General features: G+C 38.4%; 1 protein-coding gene across 6 annotated transcripts in view; it reads right to left on the minus strand.

Annotated features, from left to right (window-relative positions):
• Nrxn3 (neurexin 3) overlaps positions 1 to 18,902 on the minus strand; it is a 1,578,315-nt gene that overhangs the window by 1,013,499 nt on the left and 545,914 nt on the right. The gene's annotated exons all lie outside the window — the stretch shown is intronic.

Here is an 18,902-nt window from a genome sequence, read left to right on the forward strand (position 1 = left end):
CATTATTTTTCTATATCGCATAACACAACTACTTACAGTTTCACTGAACAGGTCTATGTGGCCATTTTGTACCAATGCTACACATTCTTAATTTTATAACATCCATCTTGATACCTGGGCAATGTTCTTTGTACAATTTTTGTATTTTCTAGCATTATCTTGCCTATTTTTCACTCCTGCTAGAGTTTTGAGTGGAATTGCATTGAATTTATGGAAGAACGTAAAAAGAATTTGCATCATTATATTATTAAGTCTACCTGTACTTGAATATGAAAGTGATGGTTTAGTCAGGTCTTCATAGACTTGAATGACATTTTGTCAACTTTCCCATAAAGATACTGAATAAATTCACATCATATTCTTAGCTGTGAAATATAGCAAGCTTTCTGTCCTGTATTTTTTTCCTTTTTTCTTTCCTTTCTATTTATTTTATAGTTCTTTTTTATTGGATGTTTTCTTTACTTACATTTCAAATGTTTTCCCCTTTCCAGGTCTCCCCTTCAGAAACCCACTGTCCAATTCCCCTCCCCTTGCCTCTATGAGGGTGCTCCCCACCCACCCACCCACTCCTTTCTTCCTGCCCTGGCATTCCCCTACACTGGAGCATCAAATACTCTCAGGACCAAGGGCCTCTTCTCCCACTGATGTCCAACAAGGCCATCCTCTGCCACATATGTGGCCAGAGCCATGGGTCCCCTCCTTGTGTACCCTTTGGTTGGTGATCCAGTCCCAACCATAAAAAGGAACTGCAGAGGATCTGGTCAGTTGACACTGTTGCTCTACCCAGGAGGCTGCAATCCCCTTCAGCTCCTTCAGTCTCTTTCCAACTCCTCCATCAAGAACCCTGCACTCAGTCCAATGGTTGGCTGAAAGCATCTGCCTCTTTAATTGTCAGGCTCTGGAAGATCCTTTCAGGAGATAGTCATATGAGGCTCCAATCAGCAAGCCCTTCCAGGCATCCACAATAGCATCTGGGTTTGGTGACTATATATATGGGATGGATCTCCAGGTGGGGCAACAGCATCCTGTATATTAGTTGGTGATTATAGAGAAAGTTTAATGAGATTTTGTGTTTGTCATTTTCTCCTCAACAAACCTGGTGAAATCACTTTTAGTTATAATAACTTGCTTTTAGAACACTGTGGACTTTTCAATGCATAGGAAATGTTCAATCTGTTCTTTGGTCCATCTATGTCCTTGATTCTATGGACATGTTCTGCTAGATAGTTTCTCTCCTATAATAATCAACAAAAGCAATCACAGTCCTTATCATTATTTTGTCCCTAACTACATAAGCATGGCATTTCCTGTGAGACTTTGGTAACTTCCCCATTTCAAGGTAAAATATTATACTCTAGTGTTAATTCCAAATGTTGGTAATACCGAATAATTCTCCATGTATTTAAATTACTGCACTATTCTCATTAATACCATTGCTATCATCTTAAATTTAATTAATATATTTTATGATGTTGTATCATCCTCATAATTCCAAAGCAGGGAGAAGCGTCCTTCCTTATGGCATATTTATTAGGTACTGAATTTAATTTCCTAATGTTTTCTTTAGATATTATTTTTAGAAGCATATATTTAAAAATATAGAGAGATGTATGCTTAGGAATGGATGATAGCATAATGAAATAAAGCTGGATGAATTTCAATGAAAGTGTTTTGCACACCTAGGATAAGGACTAGTTCAAGTCTTTAAGGGCTGTGATAGAGACAGGTGTGACCACAAATACATCTGCAGGATAAGAAAGACTTGATGCTTGTTCTAAGTGCAGCAAAAACCTGCATTATGGGCTCTTGGAGAGAAGGAGCAGGATTTGGTTAATAGGCCCACATGGGTGACCTCACTCACAGTCTGTTTTCCTTTCTGCACAAACACCATGCACATTACCTGTGATTCTCAAAGTACAGATTCTAGAGCAGTAGGACCATCTAGAAAAATGTTAGCAATACCCTTTCCCACAAGACCGATTGAGTATAACCCTGGTGATAGAAGCCAGTGCACTGCATTGTAAATGCTCCTCAACTGGACTCTAATGCAATGGAAGCTTGAAAACATGTGGACTCTACCACCTTAAGTTACCCCAAGCTCCCTGGCCTACAGTTTTTATTCAAGTCCCTAATGGAACAGATAACAAATGGACTCAAAAGTCCTTCAACAAACAGAAGTCTCAACAAACAGAATTCAGCATCTTCCATTCCTATCACTATTCAGCTTTAGAGATGTTTCATTCAAATAAAATGAAAATAACTATTTGTGCACAGATCTCCTGACCCAAATAAGATGCAAAATAATTAATGCCATGACACAGTAACCTACAAATTTCTTCTCATGGTTATCAGAATGAATTTTCTTGAATCTTATATCCCTTAAAGATTGGCAAATTGAAAGTATTTAATCAGAAACAGGATAATGTAATGAAAGGAAAGACCTTTTGAAATTGCATCAGAGTTAAATTAGAGTTCAGGAATTGTTAGGGGTCAGAAAAAAACAATAAAGATGTGGGAAGGGTCTGGCAAGCCCTTGGCAAAATCTAAATATATCCAATATTTTATATGCACATCCTTTATGAGTTAGTCATAAAAATATCCTGATAACTATTTTTATAACATGACATTCAAGTTGTAGTTTTCCTAGTCACTTTTCAAAGAGAGCTTGTCCAGGGGTGTGGCTTTGCAACTATCTGTAACATACTCATGGCAAATGCAGGATTGCTTCTTGGAAGAGCCCTAAAGAATTAAATAAACTAAAAATTACTTATTTTAGAATGTTTTTCAAGCAAAGATATAACTTATGTTCGTATTTAATAAATTGAAGAAGACCTCTTCAGTATAGATAATAATTGACCTAGTAGAATGTTCTAGGCTCCCCAACTCCACAATGGCATCTCAGTCCTCTGAACCACAATACTCATTTGGAAATTGTTTCTGCACTACTGTGAAACAGCATCAATGTAACGCTTAATGCTCTATTAGGCTAAACTGCATATATTTATACATTACACTCACAATAAGATTGTCTCTTAAGTAAGTCCCCTGGTTTTACCCTCTCTATATTTTTCAACAGAACTGATCACAGTGAATTATGCAAATTAGATAAAAAATGAGAAACAGTGATCATGGATCACATTATCTAGGAAGCACATATGCTGAAAAATGAATTCATTCAGGAAACGCCCAGATCAGCTTATTGGAAATGCAAAATGAGGAGCATGAGGTAGATTAGGAGCATGGATAGTAATATTACATAGCTAAAGTCTAAACTTGTACTTTGTAACTATAAGCTATTTAACCACTGCTTTTTAGGCTTTTTATTCTGTTTCATTAGACATAAAGTAGAGACAATAGTGTATACTTTAGTAAAAGTTACAAACGTGACTAGATAACATAGGTGATGATTAATATTTACATATCAATATCCAATAGTTCTTAAAATAATATAGCATGGCATCTAATTTATATATATACATTACAATATCCTTCAACCTTCAAACACCAGTCAGACACAGATTATTGGATGAATTAATTCTTTGGTTCATTTGGCAAAGGAATATTAGAGTCTTGTGATTTATTACATAGTAGAATAATATACAGCTACTTGAAATTATTTTCAGGAATATTCATTAACTGAGAGTGTTCATAGCAAATTTTAAATGGAAAAATTATTATGCAAAATGCATAGGGTCTAGTATTATTAGAAATCATAGCTTTTTTAGTTTATTAATATTTATGCCTATCTGTAGAAATGGACTTCTAGATATTAGTACTTATTTACATCTGTAACATCAAGAAGAAAATGTACCAAAAGGTAATAGATATTAGCTTGTAAGTGCTAGAGTTATTAATCATTGTTCTTTCTTAATAGTTTTCAAAATTCATCAAATGTTCTATAGTAATTATCTTCTGCTCTGATGATCAAGAAGGAAGCACATGTAATTTAAAATAATTAAAAGGCTGAAGACTTTTAACAATAGAGAAAATTGCATATAATAGAATGCTATGTTAGAAATTAGAAATTATAAAATAATATGTTCTCTTCTACTTACAGGAAAGTATATGCCATACAAGATCATATAAATCGTTGTTATCTCTGTTGATAATTGTAGTCAGGTTTCTTTTTGTCTTTTTAAAATTGACTGATATTTTAAAAATGGGCATGCTGATTTTATTATTTCTTCATGATACATGCAAATACTTGTGTCCACATAAATGCACACATAAATATGTAAATAGACACACATGTTTATGCTAATTTGTGTGTGTGTATGTGTGTATTTAGAATGAAGAGATAAGTAAGAGTTATGCATTCCCTAAAAGAGTTCAAGGTCAGATTTTTCATCATAGATGATTGCTCTACAATAAGACTTGAGTTTCAGGCTGGGTATTTAACTCTTAAAATTTGTGGATGCTGAACCTTTGGAAGGTAGGATTTGACAGTTTAGTAGTATTTCCCTCACATTTCTAAGAAACCTCATGGGAATTAACAGCAGTCATAAAGTGTGCATCTCAGCAAACATGAATGACTAATTTAGGACTTGAGATATTATAAGATGACTGAAGTAAAGCAATCTAAATGAATAAATAATTACTTTTTTAGGCTGTGAAGACATCAACACTGAGAAATGCATCACACCAGAACAATAACATAGTATTAGTACATGCACCAAAAATGGCTACAGTGCACAACTGCATTTATAACTCTTGTTTCATGATTCTAAATTTCAAAAGTAAAATAAAGTAAAAGAAAATAAAGCTAAGCAAAATTCCTAACTTCAGGAAGATAAGCAACTGAATCCTGTGCTGGGTCTTTTTATTGTCAGGGTCTTGCCCATCTTAAGCAGTCTTTCTCTAAAAACAGTAATTATCAGGTCTGTCTGGTGGGCAATGCCCTGATGTGGATCTGCTGTGCTCTTTCCCTGTGCACTGAGGAGAGAGAGCAACAGAGGAGGGAAGCAGACCTCACAGCCTTACAATACTTAGTAACCTTGAAAGCAGAGTCTTCCTCCAGTAGTCCCTGTCCAGAAGTCCCAACACTTCTAAACTAACTATAAGATGAAAGCTCTTATAGTTAGTTTAGAAGTGTTCATATGTGTTGAGTCAAAAGCACCCAGGCAATAGTGTTTGAACTGGTGAAGTGAATCTCCCCCTTGATGGGACCTTGACTGACTTGATTCCTCAAAGGCAAACAATCACTCTTAATGAAACCACAATTTTACATCACTTAGAAGAGTAGCTATTTTCTGCTTGGTGTGTATTATGAGCCAATCAAACCTCTGTGATTACATGAAACAAGAACTAAACAAGCAAAATGAGTTACAGAAAAAAAAATGTACAATCAAAGGGTGCTGCTAAGTTTTGGGTCGGTAAAGAGCCTCCCTAGACCCACTAAGTTTTCAAATAACTCTATTTTTCAAATTTCTTCTGATATTTTACCTTGAACAAAACATGGTAATGGAACAAGACCAGGAAGTGGCACAAATTCTTCCCCACTCTGCTATCACTTAAAATTTTATGATTCAATATACAGTCCACTGAAAGGATAGAAAATAATACAGCCTAACTCTAATGACCCCAAGAAATCAGGAGTTTAAAATGCTATCTCGCTTTGTTAGAAACTAGGTAAAAGGTCACATTCCAGAGCCTGCCCTTTGTTTAGACCTAGCAGAAAGGCCTTGAATAGGTGATCCTGGCTCCATAGGGTAACTGGAAATGGGATAAGCTTATCTTGCTTCTGTAAACTTATGCCATTACCCCTAAGCAGGAGTTCACGCAGCTGTAGACATTATAGGAAACTAATTGGTCCACTGAGCGCGGGCTCTGATAATTTAAACTGATTGGCCTAAAAACTATGGAGTGGTACAAATCAATTGGCTCCCATTTTGTGGGCTCTCCATGCTAAGAAATGATTGGTTTGTGATTCGCGGGCTTTGTTGTAAACATATAAAAGCTATCTCAATTCGGCACTCGAGGTCCATAGTCCTCTGACCCTGCGTGGTGCACGGCTATGGTACCCAGAATTCTGGAAATAAAGAAATCCTCATGCTATTGCATCGAGACCATTTCTCACGAGTGAATTGGGTGTCGCCTTCCGGGGCGTGGGGTGCTGGGGCACCCTCGTTTTTTGGGGTCTTACATCCACCACCCAGGACCATTACCATCCCAGGGACCTTGTTGAAGATGACCCACCTACTGATTCCAAATCTTCGTTTTGACAAATGTCCAAATGATGTGAGAGATGAATTAAAGCTGGAGAAAAAGGCCTAAATCTAACACACAAGGGTCATGTGGATTGGTGTTCTATCTGCATTATCATTGTTATTATACTACCTTGGACTCCTCTTAAATTATAGTTCCTTTTGAGAAGTCACTGCTGACTTACTGAATAGTTCTGTTGTTCATTTATTCATTACATATTTATAGGCTGTTGTTATGTATAAGGCCAGACTTGAGGACTCTGCAAAAAAAAAAAAAATCCTTCCCTGTTTGAAAAGGAAGAGACAGTAGAGTTAAAGATGGAGAAAATCATATGCAGCCCATGGGGAATTATTTTCCTGGAATATTTATGATGCACAATGAAGGGAAGACCATCAATATGAAGACCAGAATCATGCTCTACTGTGACCACTTTGTGGACAAGTCTTCTGAAAGTTTTCTCAGAGGTTCAAGGATGACAGAAAATGGCCCCATCTCCATATTGCTTGCATGATAATCTATAAAACATTTCTTAAAGTGGGTTTACTTCCTTTAACCAGCATGTTTTCATTCTAAAAATAAATTCAATATTGTGTACTCGATAGAAAACTAGCCTTGTGGGCCGGGAGAGATTAACCATGAAAATAGAATAACAAAATGCTGGTAGATACTGCTGCCCTCTGAGGCTGAGCACTGATACTCTCTTCTACAAAAAGAGGGAAGTTAAATAAGTATTGGGGGCTATTAGATGCATGTTAGGGTTATGCAGGGCTTTCTCATTGATATTGTTTAATTTACTGAAGCTATTCCATACATTCCCAATCATTATCTCAGGGTGCCCCTCCCCACTCAGCACTCTGAGGCTAACCATCTATTTCTGTAAAGCAAACCCGGTCCTTTAGAATTTAGCTATCCCCATTTCCTCAGTTCTGGAAATAGCAACTCCTTGAATAACTTCTCCCTCTGCACCTGGAACAAGGTCATGTGATATGGATGGTAACAAGCAATGCCCTTTGTCACCTCAGTTGGCTTTCCCTGACCTTTTCCTTTTATGATTTAAAAGCCTTTAAAATGCAGATGGTACTCCCACCACGGATAGTTAATTTAAGTGATGACAGTTAGATTGTACCCACTGGGGAAACACTGAGAATCCCTAGGAAGTAAGGAGAGGCTCTGAAGAGCTTAGACATAGATCCCTCAAAGAGCAGTACTAAATCTCCCCTGGCCCATGCAACTTTCTAAGAGCTACGTGACAACAGCTTGCAAGAGGTGGTTTTCACTCCAGAGACCACAGTCAAGCCTATCAGAGCTAGAGATGCCCAGTCTTACTTCTTGGTACCACCTCTGAAGAGGTTTAGCACAATTAGCCACCATGTCTTCTTTAAGTCTTTGCAGAACCCAGGAGATTGAAGTAAGTGAAGCATTAACAATAGTGCAGATCCACTGGAGGGTTCTGTTTTGGGCTTGCTGTGAGGCTGCATGTTCTGATTGCTCCTGTAGTACCTCCAGAGTGCATTACCTCTAACAACGAAGAGAGAGTTATAATACTTTCGCAAGTACAAGATTGCAAATACCTTCCTTTAGCAGACCCAGTCCCCAAATTGACATACTTCACTTTACAGCTGTCCTGTCTACCCATCACCCCCTCTCTGGTTACTTGTCCTTGATTTACATGGTCCTTCCTCTCCTAATATCTTCTTTACGTTTTCCTTTAAAAACATACTTGGAAAGATATTGATTTGGAACTCAAAGTCCTTATTACCTCATGGGTAATTTACTATTTGATTTGAATACTTATTCTTTTATTAAAATAATAATTTAAAGCCCTTAAAGTCTTACATTCCTCAAAAGTGTTCCTCTCCACATAGACATTTGGTAATTATGCCCACAGTTATGGAAATTCAACTCATCATAACACAGGGGTGGAGTAGCAAGAACTTTCTTTGTACCTCTTTTCTCCAAGATTCATTTCCACTCCAGTTCTAGTTTCACTGACATTATTAAGTTGTCTTTGAAAGTCCCCATAACCACAAGCAGAAAGCCCCAAAGGACAAAAACAGCTCCGTCTGTGCAGAACCACCGCTATGACCTCAGCACATTCCTGCTGTTTCTCAGAAGTAAACTAGAGGCCAGGTGGTACAAGTTAACAATGTGAGTCCTGAAGCCACCACATGTGGGTTCAAAGGGCTAGACTCATCACTTCCCAGCTGGGTAAGCTAACGTCAGTCTGGATGAGGGCATTCTTTCTGTTTTGCTTAGACTCGTTTGCCAGGGAGCCCCAGACATCCTCCTGCCTCTGCTTCTCCCACATTGAGATTATGGGCATGCATCAATGGTAACATCCACTTTTTATTTTAACATGAACTATGGAATTAAAGTTAGGCTTTTACACCTTCACAGCAAGTGCCTTGTTCACTGAGCCACCTCTCTAGGTCCTGATACAAATTTGATATGATATATAAACATATCTATATTTATATTCATAAATAGAATATAAAACCTTCCACTTATAGATGCTGTGGTCCTCAATTCTTTCTCAAGTGGCCCATCCACTCCATGCAGTATTATTTCATGCTTAAAATGTAAGAAAGTTCTCCACAAAGGGCATAGACTTGAAAAAAGTTGTCTATTAATATTTAAAAAATACTATGTTTATTTCATACAACAGACTAAAGAGTCATCAATAAGCACTTGGCCAAAATAAAATCAAAGCCATAACATATATTTTCTGAGCTTTCTGGAAAATGACAGTCTAAATGGCTACTAGCAAACACTGATATGCAGTGTCAAACTCTATTTTCAAACTATTTAAGGTTTGGTTCTTTGGTATTTCCATGTACTTAGTGTGGACACATTCAGTTTTTAGGTACAGTTTCTTTCTAAAGGAAACTGCTTACATATATTTATATGTACTTATATCAATCTAGGCAAAAATCCAGATATAAAAATTTACTCTCTATTTCTGTCAGTAGAATATTCTTTTCTTGCTTCTTAGCCTGCAGTGGCTCTTTATGCAGTCAGAAGAACAAGATCTTCCTAAATCTCCAAAAGACATAGAGCTCTTCACTGATAATCCTGGCTAAGGACATCTATTAACTCAAATGAGCTGTAGATCAATAGCATGTCTCTAACATCTGGGGAGGGCTTTCTCGTGTACATGGATTTCTTTTTGTTTATTCCAGACTTAAATTGAGCCTACGGATGGGCATAGAGTGTTCTGTTATATCAAAGGTTCAGAAAAAAATGACTAATAGCATTCCTAGTATTCCACTCATGAAATCACCAAGGCACCATAAGGAAATTTTGTCACATGAAAAAGCACACACATACGCAAACAGAACAAATATTTCTGATACATGATTTTTTTACAAGAGACTCATATTCTCTCTTTGTTGTTATGTTAATTTCTCTAGCCACCTAACCTGTTATTCTCTCCTTAGTGAGCTACAAGACACTGTCACCTATCCCTTTTTTTTTTTTCATATATTTCTCTGAATTGTGCATAGAGGACCCCAGATATTAGGCCTGAGGTTCTCTTCCTCAATGCTTAAAGGAGTGCAATGCACTCTCAGACCACCAGGGTTCAGCAGAGTTCAAGGGCAGCCAATGGATTTTAGCACACTTTCTTTTTTTTTTTTTTTAATTTATTGATGTATTTATTTACATTTCAAATGATTTCCCTTTTTCTGGATCCCCACTCCCCGAAAGTCCCATCAGTCCCCTTCCCTCCCCCTGTCCCCCCACCCACCCCTTCCCACTTCCCCGTTCTGGTTTTGCCGAATACTGCTTCACTGAGTCTTTCCAGAACAAGCGGCCACTCCTCCTTTCTTCTTGTACCTCATTTGATGTGTGGATTATGTTTTGGGTATTCCAGTTTTCTAGGTTAATATCCACTTATTAGTGAGTGCATACCATGATTCATCTTTTGAGTCTGGGTTACCTCACTTAGTATGATGTTCTACAGCTCCATCCATTTGCCTAAGAATTTCATGAATTCGTTGTTTCTAATGGCTGAATAGTACTCCATTGTGTAGATATACCACATTTTTTGCATCCACTCTTCTGTTGAGGGATACCTGGGTTCTTTCCAACTTCTGGCAATTATAAATAGGGCTGCTATGAGCACAGTGGAACATGTATCCTTATTACATGCTGGGGAATCTTTTGGGTATATGCCCAGGAGTGGTATAGCAGGATCTTCTGGAAGTGAGGTGCCCAGTTTTTGGAGGAACCGCCAGACTGATTTCCAGAGTGGTTGTACCAATTTGCAACCCCACCAGCAGTGGAGGAGTGTTCCTCTTTCTCCACACCCTCTCCAACACCTGCTGTCTCCTGAATTTTTAATCTTAGCCATTCTGACTGGTGTAAGGTGAAATCTCAGGGTTGTTTTGATTTGTTTAACTCTGTACCCCGTTTTTTAATATGGTTGTTTGGTTTTCTGGAGTCTAACTTCTTGAGTTCTTTATATATATTGGATATTAGCCCTCTATCTGATGTAGGATTGGTGAAGATCTTTTCCCAATTTGTTGGTTGCCGAAAGGACACCATCAAAAGGACAAATCCGCAACCAACAAATTTAGCACACTTTCTAATGCTAATCCAGTGTTAGCTTTTGTTCAAAGTGTTCTGAGACTGATGTGGTTCTATAGGAATCAAAATTGCTGCATCCAATATCTTTGCTCATACTGCTGGGAGATGCCAAAAATTAGTTCACTTTTTCCAAGGGTCTGATATCTTTTTTTTTTTTACCCCCTTCACAATAGCCACAAACAGTATAAACTATCTTGGGGTGACTCTTACCAAACATGTGAAAGATCTGTATGACAAGAACTTCAAGACTCTGAAGAAGGAAATGGAAGAAGACCTCAAAAAATGGGAAAACCTCCCATGCTCATGGATCGCCAGAATCAATATAGTTAAAATGGCCATTTTGCCAAAAGCAATATACAGATTCAATGCAATACCCATCAAAATCCCAACTCAATTCTTCACAGAGTTAGAAAAAGCAATTAACAAATTCATCTGGAATAACAAAAAACCCAGGATAGCTAAAACTATTCTCAGCAACAAAAGAAATTCTGGGGGAATCAGTATCCCTGACCTCAAGCAATACTACAGAGCAATAGTGTTAAAAACTGCATGGTATTGGTACAGTGACAGGCAGGCAGATCAATGGAACAGGATTGAAGATCCAGAAATGAACCCACACACCTATGGCCACTTGATCCTCGACAAAGGGGCTGAAAACATCCAATGGAAAAAAGATAGCCTTTTCAACAAATGGTGCTGGTTCAACTGGAGGTCAGCATGCAGAAGAATGCGAATTGATCCATCTTTATCGCCTTGTACTAAGCTCAAATCCAAATGGATCAAGGACCTCCACATAAAGCCAGACACTCTGAAGCTAATAGAAAAGAAACTGGGGAAGACCCTTGAGGACATTGGTACAGGGAGAAAATTTCTGAACAGAACACCAATAGCGTATGCTCTATCAAGAATTGACAAATGGGACCTCATAAAATTACAAAGTTTCTGTACGGCAAAGGACACCATCAAAAGGACAAATCGGCAACCAACAAATTGGGAAAAGATCTTCACCAATCCTACATCAGATAGAGGGCTAATATCCAATATATATAAAGAACTTAAGAAATTAGACTCCAGAAAACCAAACAACCCTATTAAAAAATGGGGTGCAGAGTTAAACAGGGAATTCTCACCTGAAGAACTTCGAATGGCGGAGAAGCATCTGAAAAAATGCTCAACTTCATTAGTCATTAGGGAAATGCAAATCAAAACAACCCTGAGATTTCACCTTACACCAGTCAGAATGGCTAAGATTAAAAATTCAGGAGACAGCAGGTGTTGGAGAGGATGTGGAGAAAGAGGAACACTCCTCCACTGCTGGTGGGGTTGCAAATTGATACAACCACTCTGGAAATCAGTCTGGTGGTTCCTCCGAAAACTGGGCACCTCACTTCCAGAAGATCCTGCTATACCACTCCTGGGCATATACCCGGAGGATTCCCCACCATGTAATAAGGATACATGCTCTACTATGTTCATAGCAGCCCTATTTATAATTGCCAGATGCTGGAAAGAACCCAGGTATCCCTCAACAGAAGAGTGGATGCAAAAAATGTGGTATATCTACACAATGGAGTACTATTCAGCCATTAGAAACAATGAATTCATGAAATTCTTAGGCAAATGGATGGAGCTAGAAAACATCATACTAAGTGAGGTAACCCAGACTCAAAAGGTGACTCATGGTATGCACTCACTAATAAGTGGATATTAACCTAGAAAACTGGAATACCCCAAACATAATCCATACATCAAATGAGGTACAAGAAGAAAGGAGAAGTGGCCCCTTGTTCTAGAAAGACTCAGGGAAGAAGTATAGGGCAAAACCAGAACGGGGAAGTGGGAAGGGGTGGGTGGGAGGAGAGGGGGAGAAAAGGGGGCTTATGGGACTTTCGGGGAGTGGGGGGCTAGAAAAGGGGAAATCATTTGAAATGTAAATAAAAAATATATCGAATAAAAAAAAGACAAAAAAAAAAAAGAAGAAGAATGAAACTTCTTTCTCTGATACCATCAACAGCTAGTAATGATAAGGGAGTGCTCTATGACTTGTACTAAGGTTGTTGCACTTAGATTATGTGACCAGATCCTATTGAGATCCCCAATAATCTTCCTGAGCTTTAGGTTTCCACATCTGTGGATGATCTCTGCCTCCTTGAAGACAATGGGAGCTGTGAGTTGGTCCCAGGAAACTGAATATAGCAATGCTCATGGAAAACGTGTTCCTACTAATAGATATACATTTAAAAAAAACTTTTGGCTTTTAGGAAAAGGTGTTTACCTCATGAGTCACCTATGGAAAAGGCCCTTAAAGGGAAGCTCCTATGAGTTGATGGCCTCAGTCCTGTAGCTATTAGGAAATGGATCATAGCAGCATTTTCATGTGTCTAAAATAAATAAATAAATAAATAAATAAATAAGCCCAACTCTCAATCCTGGCCTAAAGTCAGGTGTGGTTGTTGAAATGAAAAAGACCCTCCCAGCCTCATACATCGAATACTTGTTTTCCAGTTAATGGTATTGTTTAAAAATATTAGGAGGTATAAGTTTGTGACAGAAATATGCCACTGGAGGCTTCAGAAGACTTGTGCCATCCCCAGTGTGCCATCTTAGTCTCCTACTTGCAGATCAAAGTACTTTCAGTTGTCCTGTTGACCTTACCTTTCTCCACCATCAGAGACTCTAACCTTTCAAAACTGTAAGCCCAATTAAATACTTTCTTTAATAAGTTTGCCTTGGTGATGGTATTTTGGCATAGCAATCAAAAAATAACTAAGATAATGGGGTTCTAAATTCTTAAAGGGAAGAACTGAACTAACCCTTGCCTAAACATATAACCCACAGAGATGATATATATGCTGCTTCAAACAGCTAAGTCAATGGGCAGGAGATATACAGCAAAAGAACATTAATAAAAATCTAAGTTACTAGGGAATTGTGCTAGAGGATAGGGGAAGTCTGAACACTGAGGACCTTTTCTAGACAGGTTTCCCTCAATTAGTCATCAATCCAGCTGTGTGGTGGTATAGAAAGAGAACCCACATGAAAGATGAGTACAGTCAGTAAGACAAAGTTCAATAACCCTGTCCAGGATAATTGATATAAAATGTCAAGCTGTGTCTCAGACTTTCACAGATTTATCTGACTGCATCCCTGTTATTTTGTAGAAATCCTGTGTGAGGAACTTGCCAGATAGATTTAGTTGATCCGTTGCCTACACTGTAAGGTTTATGACACAGGATCACCAATCTGCTTTTACAATTACAAGGAAATCAATGAAAGGACTTTTAGAGTTGGAGGAGGTGTTCTGTCACATATAATTAAAGCTAATTTTCTATTTAATTCTGGGGGTTTGAATTTAAATCTGGCACAAGATCCTATTCTTAGCCATAGGCTTCAAAATAAAATGGACTGATATTGTGGCAGCAATAAAGAGGTATAAGATATTTCAAAAGCTTGAGCTCTTTTCAAACAGCATTCTAAAATAATTGAGATTTTTATAACCTAATTGTTAGTAGACTATACATATTTCCATCATATCAATATTGTATTAAATAAAAGTTTCTGATTATAAATTAATATGTAGGGACATAAGTCAGAAAAATCCCTATATTTGTGAAACATGCTATGTTCATTCTCTTCTCATTGTTCATTTTCCCTTCATTCTCCTTCATCAGAAGCTGTTCAAGATGAAGAATGCTGAGTTTCTACAACAAGAGGTGTTGGTGAAGGCTCATCCATGGTTTCTGAAAGGGTACTATGATGCTAACTCTAGCTGGGGAAAACACATCTGAAAACTCAGGCTGGGCTCTCACCTGAGTTACCCCAGGTACTAACCCAAACTTAGAATGGATTGATGGGCCAAGTTCTGCATCTTCAAATGAACACTATTTATATCCTTCAGCTGAAGTTATTCAGTGTCCAATAGGTTCTGGATCCAGCAATACATGGGAAAAGTCCTTTACACTATTTTGTTATAATCATTGAGAACCTCAGAGAACATCTCATCCTGTAACACAAACTGGCCAGTAAGAAGTTGCTGCAGGCTCCAAGTAAGCAGAATGAAACAAAAGTTAGATGGCCTTTCCCCAAGAAATAGTGAGTGTGGTGGGATAAAGACAACAGTAGCCTTTCAACAATCATCCATTCAACAACATTTACTGGAAACACCTCGGTTAATAAACTTGGCCTACCAGATGAAGCAGATGCTTATGATGTCACTTTGGGTCTGCCAAAAAGAACCAATTATCAAAGAATCATGGTAACCTTTAGAATCCATTCAAAGAGAAAAGCATGGTGTATGCCTGGGAAAGGTGGTTTCTGAGAAGTGTATTTTGGAAGTCTACAGAAATGACTCAATATATGTGACCCAAGCCAAAAAAAAAAAAAAAAAAAAAACGCAAGTCGAGAAAAGATAACCATTGCTAGTGGCATCACTTGTTGTTCTCCTCAACTGTAGCATAAATCCAGCTCCCTCTTTGGTTGTCTGCCTGGGTTTATGCTAATCATTCTTCTATTTACAACCTTTAGTAGCAAAACATTGTTCAACTGCCAGTTTGTGTGCCATGAGTGGTATGTACAGATGCACAAGGTATTGACTTCTCAGCTTTGGGTGGAGCAGAGCAGGTTGTGCAATCATCTTTTGCCAAGAAACTTGCTCAAGAGTCCACCAGAGAACTCATAAACTTGATAAACAACTTCAGCAAAGTGCCTGGATATAAAATTAACTCAAACAAATCAGTAACCTTCCTCTACTCCAAAGATAAAGAGAATGAGAAAGCAATGAGGGAAAGAACACCCTCACAACAGTCACAAATAATATGAAGTACCTTGGTGTGACTCTACCCAAGCAAATGAAAGGTCTGTATGACAAGAACCTCAAGCCTCTGAAGAATGAAATCGAAGGTCTCAGAAGATAGAAAGATCTCCCATGCTCATGGATTGGCAGGATTAATATAGCAAAAGTGGCCATCTTCCCAAAAGCAATCTATAGGTTTAATGCAATCCCCCTCAAAATTCCAACTCAACTTTTCATAGAGTTAGAAAGAACAATTTGCAAATTCATTTGGAATAACAAAAACAAAAACAACAACAAAAAAACAGGATAACAAAAACTATTCTCAACAATAAAGAACTTCTGGGGGAATCATCATCCCTGACCTCAAGCTGTAGTACAGAGCAATAGTAATAAAAAAATAAAAAACAAAAACAAAAAAACAAAACAAAAAAACCCAAAAACATGGTATTTGTACCAAGACAGACAGGTAGATCAATGGAAAAGAACTGAAGACCCAGAAATGAACCCATACACCTATGGTTACTTGATCTTTGAGAAAGGAGCTAAAACCATCCAGTGGAGTTGGGGGGTGTGAAATTGCATTTTTAACAAATGGTGCTGGTTCAACTAGTGGTCAGCATGTAGAAGAATGTGAATTGATCCATTCTTATATCCTTGCACAAAGCTTAAGCTCAACTGCATCAAGGACTTCCACATAAAACCAGATACACTGATTCTAATAGAAGAGATAGTGAGGAAAAGCCTTGAACACATGGACACAGGAGAAAATTTTCCTGAACAGAACACCAATGGCTTATGCTCTAAGATCAAGAATCAACAAATGGGACCTCATAAAACTGCAAATCTTCCGTAAGGAAAAGGAAACTGTCAGTAGGACAAAATGGCAACCAACAGATTACGAAAAGATCTTTACTAATCCTACATTTGATAGAGGGTTAATAACCAAGATATACAAAGAAATCAAGAAGGTAGACTCCAGAGAACCAAATAACTCTATTTTAAAATGTGGTACAGAACTAAACAAAGAATTCTCAGCTGAGGAATACTAAATGCCTGAGAAGTAGCTAAAAAAATGTTCAGCATCCTTAGTCATCAGGGAAATGTAAATCAAAACAACCCTGAGATTCTACCTCACACCAGTCAGAATGGCTAAGATCAAAAACTCAGGTGACAGCAGATGCTCGGTACAATGTGGAAAAAGAGGAACATTCCTCCATTGCTGGTGGGATTGTAAGCTGGTACAACCACTCTCAGAAAATTGAACATAGTGCTTCCTGAGGACCTATATATACCACTCTTGGGCATATCTCCACAAGAGACAAATAACAGGACACATGCTTCGCTATGTTCAGAGCAGCCTTATTTATAATAGCCAGAAGCTCGAAACAACCCAGATGTCCCTCAACAGAAGAATGGATACATAAAATGTAGTACATTTTTCCAATGGAGTACTACTCAGCTATTAAAAACAATGAATTCATGAAATTCTTAGGCAAATGGATAGAATTAGAAAGTGTAATCCTGAGTGAGGTAACCCAATAACAAAAGAACACACATGGTATGCACTCACTGAGACGTAGATATTTGCTCAAAATACCCAATATACAGTTCACAGACCACATGAAGCTCAAGAAGAAGGAAGACCAAAGTGTGGATGCTTCAGTCCTTCTCAAAAGGGGGAATAAATGCTCAACACAGGAAATATGGAGACAAAGTGTGGAGCAGAAACTGAAGGAAAGGCCATCCAAAGACTGCCCCATCTGGGAATCCATCCCATATACCATCACCAAACACAGACATTATTGTGTATGCCAACAAGTGCTTGCTGACAAGAGCCTGATATAGCTGTCTCCTGAGAAGCTCTGCCAGAGCCTGTCCAATACAGAGGGGGACGCTTGCAGCCAACCAATGGACTGAGGATGGGGTCCCCAATGGAGGAGTTAGTGAAAGGACTGAAGGAGCTGAAGGACTGGGAAACCCATAGGAAGAACAACAATATTAATATCAGATTTCCCAGAGCTCCCAGGGACTAAACCCCCAACCAAAGAGTACACATGGAGGGACCCATGGCTCCAGCCACATATGTAGCAAAGGATGGTCTTGTCAGGCATCAATGGGAGGAGAAGACCTTGGTCCTGTGAAGGCTCAATGCCACAGTGTAGGGGAATGCCAGGGCTGGGAGGTGGGAATGGGTGTGTGGATGGAGGACTACCCTCATAAAAGCAGGGGGAAATAGGATAGGATGGGGGGTTCTGGAGAAGAAACCAGGAAAGGATAGCATTTGAAATGTAAATAATATCCAATAAGACAGACAGACAGATAGACCTGGGATGATGTCTATGTCAACAGACCTACTGTTTCACTCCCTATGACAACTCTTGGCAGGCCTGATATCACCCACTGTCACTCAGGCCTTTCCTCCATTTTTCCCCACATTATCTTCATCCTGATAAACTTTTTTCATGATCTTGTTTGTTCAGGAAATGGCCCCTTATTTCCTTTGCCAAGTTGCTTCTTGAGACCTGTGTTCAATTTTCTTCATTAGCATTCACTTTGGTGAAAAAAGAAAATTCTTAAGATTCTTTCAACATAGTCTAAACTCAGTGACTAGTATTCACCATGGAGCCAAAGGGAAAGCTAATTACTTTAAAAGCTTAAAGGAGAGAAAATTTGGCAGGATATGGTGACATACTTCCTTTAATTTCCACAAGGAGCGGGACAGGAGTAGGCAAGTGGATTTTAAGAAGTTCCATTCCAATCAGAGATACATAGCAAACAAAGCAAGTAAGCAAACAAGCAAGCACAGTAAAAGTTTAATTAAAGTACATCTTCTATTGTTCATAATGTCAAATTCTTGGAGTTTTAGCTACTTTGAGTGCTGAGGCAGTAAGATCATGATTTTAAGCCCACCTAGGCTATGTAGTGGACTCAGAATCAGTCTGGGCAACTAGAAATAAATAGTGTCTGTGTTCAGCTGGGGCTGACTTCTGCCTAGGGCTGCATAAGGGATATTTATGCAATAAGCTCTCTTCACAAAACCTCTTCTTACTGCTGGACTCTACTTTCTGCTCTGCCCACATTCAGATCCGCAGATTCCTCTTCTCTACCTGCTCTTATCCCTGCTTCTATCAGCATCATTTCTATCACCAATAATTTCCTATGGGATATCTAACACCCACGATTTCTTACATCTTCCTTCCTCTGCTCTTAACTAATTGCATGCATTATCAATCTATTGACGCCATATGGCATATTTACAACTCATGTGACTTCCAATGTTTTGGTGTAAATGTTGTGTGATTTTAGACAAGCTACCCAC

Source organism: Apodemus sylvaticus, chromosome 6 (genome assembly GCF_947179515.1).
Source record: "Apodemus sylvaticus chromosome 6, mApoSyl1.1, whole genome shotgun sequence".
NCBI classification, from domain to species: Eukaryota; Metazoa; Chordata; class Mammalia; order Rodentia; family Muridae; genus Apodemus; species Apodemus sylvaticus.